The sequence below is a fragment of the Nannospalax galili genome, unplaced genomic scaffold (genome assembly GCF_000622305.1).
Source record: "Nannospalax galili isolate Female #2095 unplaced genomic scaffold, S.galili_v1.0 scaffold831, whole genome shotgun sequence".
Classification (NCBI taxonomy): Eukaryota; Metazoa; Chordata; class Mammalia; order Rodentia; family Spalacidae; genus Nannospalax; species Nannospalax galili.
The window spans coordinates 1,371,849-1,387,283 of NW_008329142.1; the positions used below are offsets into that span (position 1 = coordinate 1,371,849).

At 38.7% G+C, this 15,435-nt stretch overlaps 1 pseudogene; it reads right to left on the minus strand.

The window, feature by feature from the left end:
* Window positions 1–3,951: 3,951 nt before the first annotated feature.
* Window positions 3,952–13,269, minus strand: LOC103734641 (annotated as a pseudogene).
* Between the last annotated feature and the right edge of the window lie 2,166 nt (window positions 13,270–15,435).

The window sequence follows — 15,435 nt, forward strand, 5'->3', positions numbered from 1 at the left end:
GGGCTAGGAAAGCTAGCCAGTGGGGAGGGAGCTTTCCAGGTCAGTACTTGAGATTTCCATGTCCTATGCCTCAATTAGGTGGAGTGCTCAGCACGAGGTCTTACCATCACATTCTGGAGGGTAACAAGAGCAATGGCAAAACCTGTAATGTTTGGGAGTAGTTGATGGGACTCCCACTGACCAACAACTTGCAAAGAGGTAATCTATACATAGCACTGGGCTTTTTATTTGATTCCCTATGGTGTCCATGAGAGACATTGTTTACTCTGATAGGGTAAATTCATTAGTGGTTACAGACTGTTATTAGCCACCACGTGGGTACTGGGAACACACCTAGGTCCTCTTAAAGAGCAGCCAATGCTCTTAACCACTGAGCCATCTTTCCAACCCCAAGCAAGTCTCTGTTTACTACAGTATAGAGTCCTATATTGTAGTATATAGCTGTATCATAAGAAATATTTATTTCTAGCTCTTTGAGAACTATGCACAGAGTTCCATAGTTTCTCAGCAGGAGCTTCCTGCCTGACTTACCTGGAAAGTGCCGCCAAGCACAGATGCTTGGCCTCATTTGAAACATGACCTTTGGCATAGTTACCTGCAATAAAACTACTCCCAGGTTTTTTCTATATGATAATTAGGCATTTCCCCATAGCCAGATGATAGGATCGCCTGCCACATGTAAATAAAGCATACTATGAGCACCTATCAGCTGAAGCATCGGCTGCTGCCTCCACACTGTATTTTCCCTGACCCCCACTGAATAAACGGAGCTGTATCACTGAGTCTGGAGCTCTTTGTATCATTGAACCTGCCTCCCCAGAAGGGTTTTCTTCTGTCACTGCTCATTGGCCGCCCCTGACTCCGTTCATTGCTTCTGCTCCTTTCGTCCTTGTGGACCAGTGGCCAACGACCCACAAGGGAAGGGAGAGACCCCACATAGTGGCAGCACCAGTTTGCACTCCGCCAACAATGAAAAAGTGTTCCCCTTTCCACTTATCCATGCCAGTATTTATTGCCATTTTTTTGCTTTTGTTATTTTCCTTTAGCCATTCTGACTAGGAAAAAATATAATCTCTGAGTCCTTTTATTTTGAATTTCTCTGATATTCAAGGATGTTGACCATTTAAAGAAGATGTTTCTTAGTCATTTGTATTTATTTCTTTGACAATGTTCTGTTTACATCCATGTCCAAATTCTAAATGGGTTATTTGGAGTTTTTGCTTGTTTGGTTGGTTAGTTGGCATTTAGTTTTTTCAACCTTTGTAGATTCTAGAAACTAACCCTCTGTTAGATGTATGACTGGTAAAGTCGAGATTTTTTTTCCATTCTGTAGGATGCCTCCTCACTGGAATGACATTATCCTTTGTTATATAAAAGCTTTTTAATTTCATGAGGTCTCAGTTGTCACTTGTGGGTCTTAATGACTATGCTACTAGGATCTTGTTTAAAAAGTCCTTTCTGGTGTCTATAAGTTGAAGGATATTTCCCATTTCTTTTCTAAAAGATTCAGGATGTCAGGTTATGTTGAGATCCTTGCTCCATTTGGAGTTTTGTGCATAGTGAGAAATAAGAATCTAGTCTCATCTTTCTACATGAAGCTATCCAGTTTTATTTACAACAACCATTTGTTGAAGATGTTGTCTTTTCTCCAATGTATATTTTTGGCCTCTTCATCAAAAATCAGGTGATTGTAGGAATGTGGACTTTTATCTGAGTCTTCACTTCCATTCCATTGATCAATGTGTCTGTTTTTATGCCAGTATTGTGCTGTTTTTATTACTATAGCTCTATAGTATAACTTAAAATCAGAGCTAGTGACACGTCCTGCAGTGTTTATATTATTCTAGATTGTTTGGACTGACATGGAGTTTTTGTGTTTTCATAAGAATTTTAAGATTTTTAATATTTCTGTGAAGAATTACATTGGAATTTTGGTAGTGATTTTGTTGAAGCTGCAGTTTGCTTTTGATAGGATGACCATTTGTACAATATCAGTCCTGCCAGTCCATGAACGAGGAGGTCTTTCCATCCACTATTATCTTCAGTTTCTTTCTTTGATGTCTTAAGGTTTTCATTGTACAAGTTTCTTACTCCCTTGGTCCCTTGGTCCCTGACATTTCTTGGTGTGTTTGTCAGCAGGAATAGTAAAGCTACATTGGTCTTTGCATATTAATTTTGTACCCTGAAAATTTGCTGAGCGTATTTATCAGCTCTAGTTTTCTAGTGGAGTCCCTGAGATCTTATATGTACAGAATCATGTCATCTGCAAATAAGGGTACCTTTCCTATGTGTATCTATTATCTCCTTCTCTTGTCTTATTACTCTAAGACTTCAGGCAGTATATTGAAGAGGACTGGAGAGAATGGACATTCTTATCTTATTCCTGATTTTAGTAGAAATGTTTTGAGATTTTCTGTTTAGCATACTGTTGGCTGTGGGTTTGCTGTATATTGCCTTTGTTAAATTGAGATATCCTCCCACACCTCTGTATACTTATCTTCTCTGGCACTTTTAGCATGAAGTTATGTTAGATTTTGTCAAAGGCCTTTTCTCCTTTTCTGCACATAATGAGATGATTTTGTGGTTTCTGTCTTTGTGACTATGTAGTCAATTACATATATAGATTTATGTATGTTGAACAATCCCTGCATTACTGGAATGAAGCCAACTTGATGGTGTTAGGTGATCTTTTTGATGTATCCTTGAATTCAGTTTGCAAACATTTTATTGAGAATTTTTGCTTGTATGTATGGTCATCAAGGATATTGATCTGTAATTGTATTTTTGGTTCAGTCTTTTTCTGGCTTTGGTATCAAATAAGACTGGCTTGATCAAAATAATTTAGACGTGTTCTTAAATGTATGGTCATCAAGGATATTGATCTGTAATTGTATTTTTGGTTGAGTCTTTTTCTGGCTTTGGTATCAAATAAGACTGGCTTGATCAAAATAACTTAGACATGTTCTTTTCTTTTACACTTTATGGAATAATATGAGGAGTACTGGTGCTAGTTCTTTGAGGTCTGGTAGAATTCTGCACTGGATCCATGTGGCCCTTGGATTTTACTGGATAGGGCGTTTTTAATTACTGTTTATATCCCTTTTGTTGTTTAGAGTCTTCTAAAATTATTTGCTTATCTGGGTTTAAATTTGACAAGTCATATGTATGTAGAAATGTATCCATTTCTAGATTTTAGGTTTTCTAGTTTGGTGAAATATACAAAGTATATTCTTAGGATTCTGTGAATTTTCTCAGTATCTACTATAATATCTCCTTTTCATTTCTAATTTTGTTAATTTGAGTGTTTCTTTTGGTTAATTTGGCTAAAGATTTGTCAGACTTGTTAATCTTTCAAAAAACCAACTCTTGATTTCATTAATTGTTTTTTTGATGATTAATTTCAGCACTGATTTTGATCATGTCTTCCATCTTCTGTTTTGGGTGTTGTTTGTTCTTCCAAGGTCTTCAAGTATATCATTGCTTTATTAATTTGAAATCTATCCATTTTTTTTCCACTTAAATCTTATGTTTTTATAAATAACTAATATTCACGGCTTAGATTTTAAATCACATTTACAGGTAAAGGAAACTTCTAAACCCAAATATTAACTGAAGAACTAGTGCTGCTGAAGGAATGCAAGCCCCACATGCACTTCACACTCAGACACTGAAGAATAGTATGCATATCACACTTTAGACTAGACACCTGGAGCAGGGAATGATCATGTATTCGGTGAAGGCTATGCAGCACAACCCAACCCCTAGCCTTCCTGAAGCAGAACCAGCTCAGAGCTGAAGTGTGTCAGATGAGCTGGGGCAGGATCCTGACCACACCAAGTGACCTTGCTCCCACTATGACCATAGAGCAGTATTAGAACAGAAAGAGCAAGAACACAAGACATCTTTGCTTCTTTCAAGTACAGCAGTGGATGAACTGTACCTCCCACAGACTCAGTCCAAAGAAAACTTCCTATTTGCATTTGCACCAAACGAGGCTCCCCATACTTCCAGCACCATCTGGGCTATGAGAGCCAATCAACATTCCTTGGTATTGGAAAGTTTTATATTTTGATCCCTAGTAAATTTCAACTCCACCAGCTGTCTCCTCCAGCCGGAAGGCCTCTTCATCAGTTTGGACATCAACAACATTTCTCGTGACACTTTTACACATAGGAATTGATTTTTGTACTACAGCCTTCACCAGAGGCACATCTTGTTTCCTGCAACACACAATCTTTAAGGACTCCAGCAGCTGGTACAGCCCTGGAGGAGCAGCCTATTCAATAAAATCTGGCACCTGGTCATATCTTCTACCACCTTGTTGAGTCTGTTTTGCTTCATTTAGCAGCTCAACGATGAGTCATCTCTTGCTCTGAGGACTTTGATCCTTGATTCATCAAATTGGACATTTGAATATTTCTGCTACTCAATCTGTATTTTTTCTCATAGCATTCCACAATGTTCAATCTTTGAGTTTGCACAAGATAACCTTTCTCAATGTTGAACTTTTCTTCACCTTTGCATCCATTTCTTCTGCTTTCTCATTGGCTCCTTGTTCTAAGAAAACCATAATGTGCTTAGTCTGATTTTGCACATCAGCAGCATTGAGAACTATGACAAGAGTGAACTTAGGATGGTGGGCAGTCAGCTCAGGTCTGGGCTTGAAGGAGCTGCATAATAAATCTGAAGGGAAAACCCAAGACCTAGTTTCCTTTATTTCACAGCTCTAGCTTCCAGTTCCTACTTCGTCCAATTTTTTAATGTAAGCACTTAGTGCTATACTTTCCTCTTAGGATTACCTAATTATGTTCCACAGGTTTTGGTATGTTGTGTTTGTTGTGTTTTCACTTTCATACAATTCTCCAAATTTTTAAATTTCTTTATATGTTTCTTTTTTCTTTTTAAAAAATATATTCTTATTGAGATTTTGTACGACCCTCTCTTTCATCCATCACCCCCATAGACTCCCCCACTGGATTTTATGCACTCTGTCATATATGTTAAGGTCTGTCTGGTCAAGCATTTGTACTTAGATGTCCCTCAGTGCAAGTTCATCCACTGAAGCCTTGTCAGCCTGTCTACAATCACTTCTTTAAAAATAAACTCTGTCCACCCCACAATAATCAGTTATCAATAGTTCCTCTGCTAACATTGAGGCCTGTTGCGCATTTCCCCAGTTCTATGATGACCTTTTGTCTGATTGAATCAGCATGAGTCTTGTACATGCTGTCACAATTGTTGCAAGTTCATATGAGCAAGTTCCCAGAGGCCTGAAAGCCTCTGTTTCCTAATGCTCATGCACCAAACCTGGCTCCACAATCTTTCTGTTCTCTTTTTCCGTAATGGTCCTGAGCTGTGGGATTAATGTAGGAGTCCTATACAAGGATACACACTCTTTCTTATTCTCTGAAACTTAACCAGTTGTGACCTTCTTGTGCATTGCACTCTGTTGTATGAGGAAGTTTCACTGATGAGAGTTTCAGGATGCACTAGCTATGATTTTTTTAAATATTTTTTATTTATTTTATTTTTATTGTATTTGAGTATATTGCCTGCATGTGTGTAAGTGCACCCACGCGTGCAATGCCCGCAGAGGTCAGAAGAAGGCGTTGAATCCCCTGGAACAATGGTTGTTAGCCAACATGTGGGTGCTGGGAATCAATCCTGTATCCTCTGCAAGAGCAATCAGTGCTCTTAACTGCTGAGCCAGCTCTCCAACCCCACACTAGTATGCTCTTTGCCTCCTGTTCCACTGTGTTCCATGAGTCGTAGGTGTAGAGGTTCCCCTGTAGATATGTCACTTAGGGCTTAGAATCTCTCAGATATATAGTCTCTCTATATGACGAGTTGTGGAACTCTGTAATAGCCTCCATCTGTTGCAAAAAGAAGCTTCTTAGATGAGTGATTTATGGTATATTTGTCTTTAAATACAAGGATCCGTATCTAGCATACAGTAAGAAATTTTATGTCTAGAGATATGACAGAGATAGGGTTTTCTCTAGGATCTATGACATCTCCAGCCATGTGTATTTGGCTATGTTGACAGTGCCACCCATGACTGCTCTCCCATTGAGAGGGCTTTAAGTCCAATTAGATAGTTGTTAATTACACCCTAGATAAAAGTGCCACCACTGCACTAATAGAGATAGTTTGCTCTGCCAGTCCTTGTGGTTATTAGGCTTTACAGTTGGGGTTGGGCTATTGACTGTTTTTCTCCCTTAACAGCTTATTTAGTATCCCCTAGAACTATGAGCTAGTCTTCAGGGAGGAAGCTTCCAGGTCAGTTCCAGCTCCATTGCTCCACCTCCTATGTCAGAAGTACGTCCTATCTTCAGCAATAGGGTCTTACCTTCAAGTTCTGGGAGATAACCAAGGGCTCTGGCAACAGCCTGTGTTATTTTGAAAGTCTCTTGGACTACCCTGACCAACAACTTGAAGAGGGCTTTCTTCTATATGGTACTATTGGTTCTTGTTATATAGTCTTCATGTATACATATGCACTCATGTTCAGATATTGTATGTGTATTTTTCAGGGAGGGGAGTGAGCTAATACATTTCCTTCTGGCTTTTCACACCACCTAGGCTTTTTATCTCTCTTCTATCTTTCTGTGTCTAACTTCCTTTCTCTCTCCACAGTAAAAGTACCCCCATCTTCCCAATTCCCCCTCTCGAGTTCCTTCTTCCCCTTTTACTTCCGTGGTTCCTTGTATGTCTTACCTTCTTCCTTTTCCTATTGAATACACTGATTTTCCCCATTTCCCCCTTGGTAACATTTGTTTTCTACGATCCCCTTCTCTCAGTTCTTTTTTTCCTTTACCCCTATATTTTTTTCAATTTTCCTGGTTCCTTTTGATAAATCAGTATACATAATTACATACAAAGAATTTTTGCTAGTATCCACAAGTGAAAGAACATATGTCACTTGTTTTTCTGAGTCTAATTTACTTCACTTAATATAACAGTTTCTAGTTCCACCCATTTACCTGTAAATTTCATAATTTCATCTCCCCTTTTCTAAACATACCATGTTTTCATTATGCATTCATCAGTTGAGGGACATTAAGGTTGTTTCCATTTCTTAGGTATTGTGAAAACAGCAGCAAGAAACATGGAAGCACAAGTATCTCCAGAGTAAGATGAAACCTTTGGGTATATGCAAAAGGAAAGGTATAACTCAATCATATGGTAGATACATTTTTAGTTTTTAAAACTTTTCCACCCTCCTTTCCACAGTGGTTTCATAAGTCTGCAAGTCAACCACTAGTGAATGAGCATTCCCCTTTCTCCACATCCTCTCCAGCATTTGGTGTCTTGTTCTTTCAAACTTAGTCTGTCTGGGGTGAAGTGAAATCTTAAAGTGGTTTTGATCTGAATTTCCCTAATTACTAAGAATGCTATGACTTTTTAAGGTATTTCTTAGCCAGTTTTATTTCTTCTTTGGGAACAATCTGTTCAGGTGCTTAGCCCATTTTTTAATTAGGTCATTTATTTTCTTGTTTCTTTGTTTTTAGAGTTCTTTTTATATTCAGAATATTAGCCCTCTGTCAGGGGTGCAGCAGATGAAGATTTTCTCCCATTCAGTGGGTTTCCTCTTCACTTCCTTAGTTGTTTGTTCTGCTGTACAAAAGCTTTTTAGTTTAATGAGGTCCCACTTGTTGATTTTTTACCTTAATTCCTGAGCAACTGATGTCCCATTTAGAAAGTCCATTCCTACCCCTACATCCTATAGGTTGCTGCAAATGTTTTCTTCTAGTAGTTTCAGGGTTTTGGGTTTCATATTGAGGTCTTTGATCCATTTGGAGTTTGTTTTTGTGCAGGGTGAAAGAGATGGGCCCAATTTAATTATTCTACAGGTGGAGATCCAGTTTTGCAAGCACCATTTGTTGAAGATGCTGTTTTCTCCCCGGTGTGTGCTTTTGGCATCTTTGTCAAATAGCAAGTGGCTGAAATTGCATGCACTCATGTTTGGGTCTTCTATTATGTTCCATTGGTCTATGTGCCTGTTTTGGGCTAGTTCCATGCTCTTTTTCAACTATAGCTCTGTAATATATTTTGAAATCTGGTATTTTGATACCTTCAGCTTTGTCCTTTTTTACTGAGCTTTTTAAATTTCATACATTTCCCACTCAAATCCAGACCCCCTCCCCCAATCCATGCCTTTGGCTCTCTGGGGTCTTTTGTGACTCCATATGAATTTTAGGATGTTTTTTCCTAGCAATATAAAAATATCATGGGGATATTGATTCGTATTGAATTGAATCTATATATTGTTTTGGTAGGATGGTCATTTTCACAATATTAATCCTACCAATCCATGAGCACAGGCAATTCTTTTGTTTCTTTGTGTCTTCCTCTATTTCTTTAAAAATTTTAAATTTTTATTGTAGAGATCTTTAATATCTTTGGTTTAGTCCTAAATATTTTTGAAGCTGTTGTGAATGGGAGAGTTTCCTCTTTTTCTGATTGTTTGTTATAGAAAGGCTACTGATTTTTGTAAATTTATTTTATAAACTGCCAATTTGATGAAAGTATTGATCATTTCTAGCAGTCTAGTGAACTTCTTGGGATCTCTTATGCATAATATTATATCATCTGTAAATAGTGATAATTTGACCTCTTCTTTTCTAATTAGTAATTTTAAATTTCCTTCTCTTATCTTATTGCTCTAGCAAAAGTTTCAAGCACTATGTTGAAAAGCAATGGAGATAGTGGACAGCCTTGTTTGGTTCTTGATTTTAATGGAAATACTTCCTGTATTTCTCTATTTAAAATGATGTTGGCTGTGGTTTTGTTGCATATAGCTTTAATTATGTTGAGGTATGTTCTCCCTAGATTAGTTCCCTCTAGAACTTCTAATATGAATGCATGTTGGATTTTGTCAAAGGCCTGTTTTACATCTATTGAGATGACCATGTGATTTTTGTCTTTAAGTCCATTTATATTATTTATTACATTATTGACTTATGTATATTGAACCATCCATCCCTGTATTTCTGAAATAAAGCCGATTTGATTGATCATAGTAGATGATCTTTTCATGTGTGTCTGTACATGGTTTGCAAATATTTTATTAAGAATCTTTGCATCTATGTTCATTAAGGATATATGCCTATGGCTTTTTTGTTGTGTCTTTAGATGGTTTGAATATTAGAGATACTGGCTTGATAGGAGGGATTTTGGAGCTCTCTCTCCGTTTCTGTAATTTTGAATAATTTAATAAGTATTCATTGTAGATTTTCTTTGAATGTCTGGTAGAATTTGGCTGTGAATCCATATGGAGCGGGGCTTTTTTCAGTTGGGAGGTTTTGCATTGCTGTTTCAATTTCCTTATTTGTTATGGGTCAGTTTAAGCTGTTGATCATTTATTGGTTTAACTTTTGTGGTTTCCATGACTTTAGAAATTCATCCATTTCTTTTAGATTTTCAAATTTGATAGGGGATAGGTTTATAAAGAATTCCTTAAAATGTCCTGGATTTTTTGGGTGTCTGCTGTAATGTTTCCCCTTTCATCTCTGATTTTGTTAATTTGAATTTGCTCTTTCATTCTTTTGGTTAACTGGGCTAACAGTCTATCCATATTGTTTAACTTTTCAAAGAACCAGCTTTTAGATTCATTGATACTTTCTGTTGTTTTCTTTATTTTCATTTCACTAAATTTTCCTCTGATTTTTGTTCCTTCCTCACATCTGCTAGGTTGGGGTTCATTTGTTTTTGCCTTTTTAGAGTCTTGAGCTGTACTGTTAAGTCATTTATATGTGTGCTTTCTGATTTTTTAATGTAGGCACTTAGCACTATAACACTTCTCAGGACTGCTTTTGAAGTATCCCAGAGGTTTTGTTGTATTGCATTATCATTTTCATTTAGTTCCAAGAATACTTTTCTTTCTTAATTTCTCCTTTGACTCACTCATCATGAAGGACTGTGTTGTTTAACCTCCATGAGTTTGGAGTGACAAGGACTTCGTCCAGTGTTATTTTGAGCTTTATTGCATTGTGGTTTTACACAGTGTGTGGAATTATTTCAAAATTTTTATATCTATTGAGGTTTGTTTTGTGCCCCAGTATGTGGTCAATTTTAGAGAAACTTCCATGAACTTCTGAGTAGAAAGTGTATTCTTTGGTGGTTGGGTGGAATATTCTGTAGATGTCTTTTAAGTCCATTTGATATATGATGTTATTTAGCTGAGATGTCTCTCTGTTTATTCTTTGTCTGGTTGACTTGTCTGTTGAAGATAGTAAGGTATTGAAGTCACCTACTATTACTGAAATTGGGTGTACCAGAGTTTCGTGCATTTATGTTCATGACTATAATATCTTCTTGGTCGACTGTTCTTTTGATTAGAATCAAGTGACCCTCTTTATCTCTTCTGATTAGCTTTAATTTGAAGTCTATTTTGTGAGCAATTAGAATTGCAATATCTGCTTGCTTCTTAGTGCCATTTGCTTGCAATATTTTTTTCCATTCTTTCACCCTTCCTAAGGCAGTGCCTATTCTTGAAGGTGAGATGAGTTTCTTGAAGACAACAAAAAGATGGATTTTGTTTCTTAATCCATTCCACTTGCCTGTGTCTTTTGATTGGGGAGTTAAGGCTATTGATATTTAGAATTATTACTGAAAGATGTGCATTGGTTACTATCATTTTAATTGGTTTGTGTTCTTGGTCCTATTTTGTGTTTTTGTAATTATACCTTTCTTTGTTGTCTTTCTGTAACCACTTGGGTATAGTCATTTCTATCTTCAGTTCTTTGTATTGCTTCGAGTATTCTCTGTAGGTCTGGTTTGATGGCCTATTTGTGTCATGGAAAATTTCCCATTCCCCTTAGACTAGGATGGTTTTTCTGGGTAAAGTATTCTGGGTTGGCATCTATGGTCATTTACATCTGGGAATACTTTGGTCTAGGCTCTTTGGGCTTTCATAGTTTGCATCAAAAAGTCAGCTGTAATTCTGATGGGTTTTCCTTTATACATAATTTACTTTTTTCTAGCAATTTTCAATTCCCCCTCTTTGTTCTGTACCTTTAATGTTTTTATTATGATATGCCATAGGGATTTTCTGTTCTGAACCTGTCTGATTGATGTTCTGTATACTTCTTTTACCTGTATAGGTATGTCTTTACTTAACTTAGGGAAGTTTTGTTCTATAATCCTGTTGAAGATATAGCCAATGCCATTCATCTGAGATTCTTCCCTTCCTGTATGCCTGTGATGTGTAAATTTTGTCTTTTCATGATACTCCATATTTCCTGCATAATGAAATCCATTCCTGTGTTTTTCAATTTTTAAAATATTTTTGTTGAACTTTTTTGCATTCCATATGATAGCTCTTAATCAAATTTAGAACCCCTCCCCATCCATACCTCCCCCGTACTCCCTCCCACCAGAACTCACGCATTTTGTCACATATGTTAAGTCCTATCTGGTCAAGCATTTGTGTCCAGCTATCCCTTGGTGCAAGTTTATCCACTGGAGTCTAGTCAGCTTATCTAGAGATCTTAAGGAAGATCTTCTCCCCCTCACCTAGCAATAATCAGTTGCCAACAGTTCCCAGTCCATGACTGGCCCACTGCCTATTTCCCTCACTCCATTCTGGGTCCTTGTCTGATTGAGTCAGTATGTGTCTTGCACACAATGCCACCATTTGTACAAGTTCACATGAGCAAGTGTCCAGCAGCCTGAAAGCCTGTTTCCCTATGTTCATGCGCCAATCCTGGCTCTTACAATCTTTCTGCTCCTTCTTCCTCAATAGTCCCCAAGTCATGGATGGGTGAGGTTTAATATGGGAGTCCTATCCAGGGACACATAATCTGAAGTGTCTTATTTTTTTTTTAATTGTATAGTCTTTTCTTGGAGTCCAGTTCTTCAACTTTGTCATCGAGTCTTGATATTCTGTTTTCCATGTCATTCATTCTGCTTATGAGGCTTTCTCCTATCACTTCAAATTGTCCTACTGAGGTTTTCAATTCCATCTTTATTTTGTCTTGGGCTTTCTCCAATATTTCTATCTCTTTTTTTGAATTCCCTTTTCAAATCCTATTTTTTTTATTTCATTCAGATGCATATTTGTATTTCTTTGAGTTCCTGTAACAAGTTTATGCCCATCCTCTTTTTCTTTGAGTTGTTTGTGTGTTCTTTAAGTTCTTTGATCATGTTTACAACTGTTCTTTTAAATTCTGCATCAGGGCGTTTCTTGGGGTGATTCTCATTGTAGTACACTTGTGGGTTTTTCTGGGAACATTCTCTTGGCTTTTTCATGTTATTTGTGTTTTTGCATTGTCATTGGGCATTTGGATGCCTTTTCTTGGTTGTGTATTTAATAGGAAATTTATTCTGAGTTTGTTTAGTTGAAGTTTGGTTCTGTTTATAGGGTTGATGTAGCTTGATTGCTTTTTGTTCAGATATGAAAAGTTAGTTGGTGTGTGCTTTAGGTTCTCATAGATAGTAGGCTGGTCTGTGTAGCAGGCAAGTCTATGGCAGGCAGATCATAAGGGAGGCCAAGGGCAAGATGGGAGTGGTGACAGCCTAAAGAGGGTTTAACAGAGAAAGTTGAAGAATTGTGTTAGTCTGGGTGCAGGGATCAGGACACAGTAGGGGCAGGATCTGGACTAAGAGGGTGGTATGGAGATCTGGGGTGGACAGAGCAGGAGTGGGCTTGGGCCCAAGGCTAGAAGTGGGGGACTGAGTGGGGGATCTGCACAGGATGCAGGAGATTCAAGACACAAAGTGAAAAATCCCTGACTTAACAGGTTAGATGGCTGGTGTCAGGAATCCAAGGCAAGGTGGGGAGTGAGGACAGTCTGTGGAGAGTCTAACAAAACAGACTGGAAAATTGAGCTGGTGTGAGTGCAGGTGATCAGGATGCAGTGGACAGGTCTGGACTAAGAGGGTAATCCAGAGATCTGGAGCAAAAAAGCAAAAGTGTGCCTGAGCCCAAGGCTAGAAGGAGCACCAGGTGCAGGAGAGAGGTTGGAGCTGCTCAGACTGCAGGGTAATCAAGGTCTCCACCGAGGTTTTAATTTGGCTTTTTGAGTTTTCCATTTCCAGCACCATTTCAGATTGGGTTTCCTTCAGCAATTCTCATTGTTGGATTCTGTTTTGATATCTTGGATTGACTTCCTTATTTCACTCAGCTCTTTGTCTGTGATCTCTTGGGGATATAGTCATATCCTCTTCGGATTGTTTTAAAATACTTGCAATTATTCTTTTTAATTCTTTCTCTAGAAGTTTTTCCAGGTCATTTTCATTAGGTGTCATTATTCTGCAAGGAGACATGTTGGTTTCTCATGTTTCTGCTTCTACACTGGGACTTGCGTCTCTTGTCTTAGCTTGTTGGTTGTTTTTCTTTCTTTTTTATTTTTTTAATTTTAAAATTCAAGTCCCCTTTTTTTCTCTCAGTGGTGGCATTTGCAATGTTCCATGGAGGACAAAGTTGTAATAGGGTTGAGGTATCATTTGCTTCCGTGGGACTGGCATGTAGGGTCAGAGACTCTATCTCAAGTTTTCCTCCGACTGTCAGGTATTGTCCTATGTCAGCTGGACCTCTAACCTGAGTCTACAGCTTTTGTTGTGAGCTATGGAATTCTCTCCATACCTGTGGGTCTAACCCAGAGTCAAATCCAGTCCCAACCCTGGATCTACCACTGCTGCTAAAGCCACTATGGATATGAAACTCACCAATTACCAATAAGCCTTACTCAGATTCAAGACTGGTCCACACCCTGGTCCACACCCTAGCCCCTGGATCAGTCTTCTGTAGAAGCTATAGATGTGAAACTTGCTGAGTGCCTTTGGACTTAACCCTAAGTAAAATCTATACCCCCCCATTCTATATTCTATATATTTAAAAATTACAAATTAAAGGGGCTAAGGAGATGGCTAAGGGGGTAAGAGCACTGACTGCTCTTGCAGAGGACCCAGGTTCAACTCCTAGCATCCACATGGCAGCTAACAACTGTCATAACTCCAGTTCCAGGGGAATTCAATGCCCTCTCTGACCTCCACGGGCACTGCAAAACATGGGTGCACTTACATACACAGGCAATACACTCAAACACCTAAAAATAATAAATAAAATATTTTTTAAAAGAATGCAAATTTAGGTACCTGGTTTTTAAATACACACACACACACACACACACACACACACACACATACACACACACATACATATGTATATTCTATCCTACCTTGACAAAATATAAAGTCAGGAAGGTATTTTTATTGAGTTTTTGTGCATTTCATACAATAGTTCTTGTGCTGGATAGCTTTACTATCAACTTGACATACCTGGGTTGAGGGATCCTCAGTTGGGGAATTGCCTCTATTGGACTGGCCTGTGGCCATGTTTGAGGGGCATCTTCTTGATGAGAGATGTGGGAGGGCCCAGCCCACTGTGGGTGGTGCCACCCCTGGGCAGGTGGGCCTGTGTTGCATAAGAAAGCAGGCTGAGCAGGGGCCAGGGGAGCAAGCTAGTAAGCAGCATTCCTCCATGGCCTGTGCTCCAGCTCCTGCCTCCAGGTTCCTGCCCTGAGTTCCTACCTTGGGCTCCCTGATGAACTGTGACTGGGATATGTAAGCTACATAAACCCTTTCCTCCCCAAGTTGGTATGGTCAGAGTATTTTGTCACAGCAATGAAGAACAATCTAAGATAGTTCTTAATTAAATTTAGACCCCTCCACCCATCCATGCCCCAAAATACCTCCCCCCAGGACCATATGCATTCCATAATGCATGTAAAGTCCTATCCAGTCAAGCATTTGTAACCAACCAGATATTCTTTGGTACAAGTTCATCAACTGGAGTCTAGTCAGACTATCTAGAGATCTTAAGGAAGATCTCTCCTTCACCCTGCAGTAATCAGTCACCAACAGTTCACAGGTTAGGGCTGGCCCACCACCCATTTCCCTCACTCCACTCTGGGCACTTGTCTGGTTGAGTTGGCATGGGTCTTGTACATGACACCACCATTGTTTCAAGTTCACATGAGCAAGCTTCCAGTGACCTGAAAGCCTCTGCTTCCCTATGTTCATGAACCAACCCTGGCTCTTACAATCTTTCTGCCCCTTCTTCCACAATGATCCCTGAGCCATGGGTGGGTGAGGTTTAATATAGGAGGCCTATCCAGGGACAGAATAAGATTTAAAGTCTTATTCTCTAAAACTTAGCCAGTTGTGGCCTTCTGTGTGCATCTTATTCTTTTATATAAGGAAGCTTTGCTGGTGAGATACACTAGTATTCTCTCCACCCCCCATTCCACAATGTTCCATGAGGCTTAGGTGTAGAGTTTCCACTGTAGATGTGTCACCTAGGGCTGGGCATCTCTCAGATGTGTAATATCTGTGTCTGACCAGTTGAGTTGTGGAACTCTGTAATAACCTCCATCTGTTGAAAAAAAGAAGCTTCTTTGATGAGTGGTGTAGTGTATATTTGTCTATAAA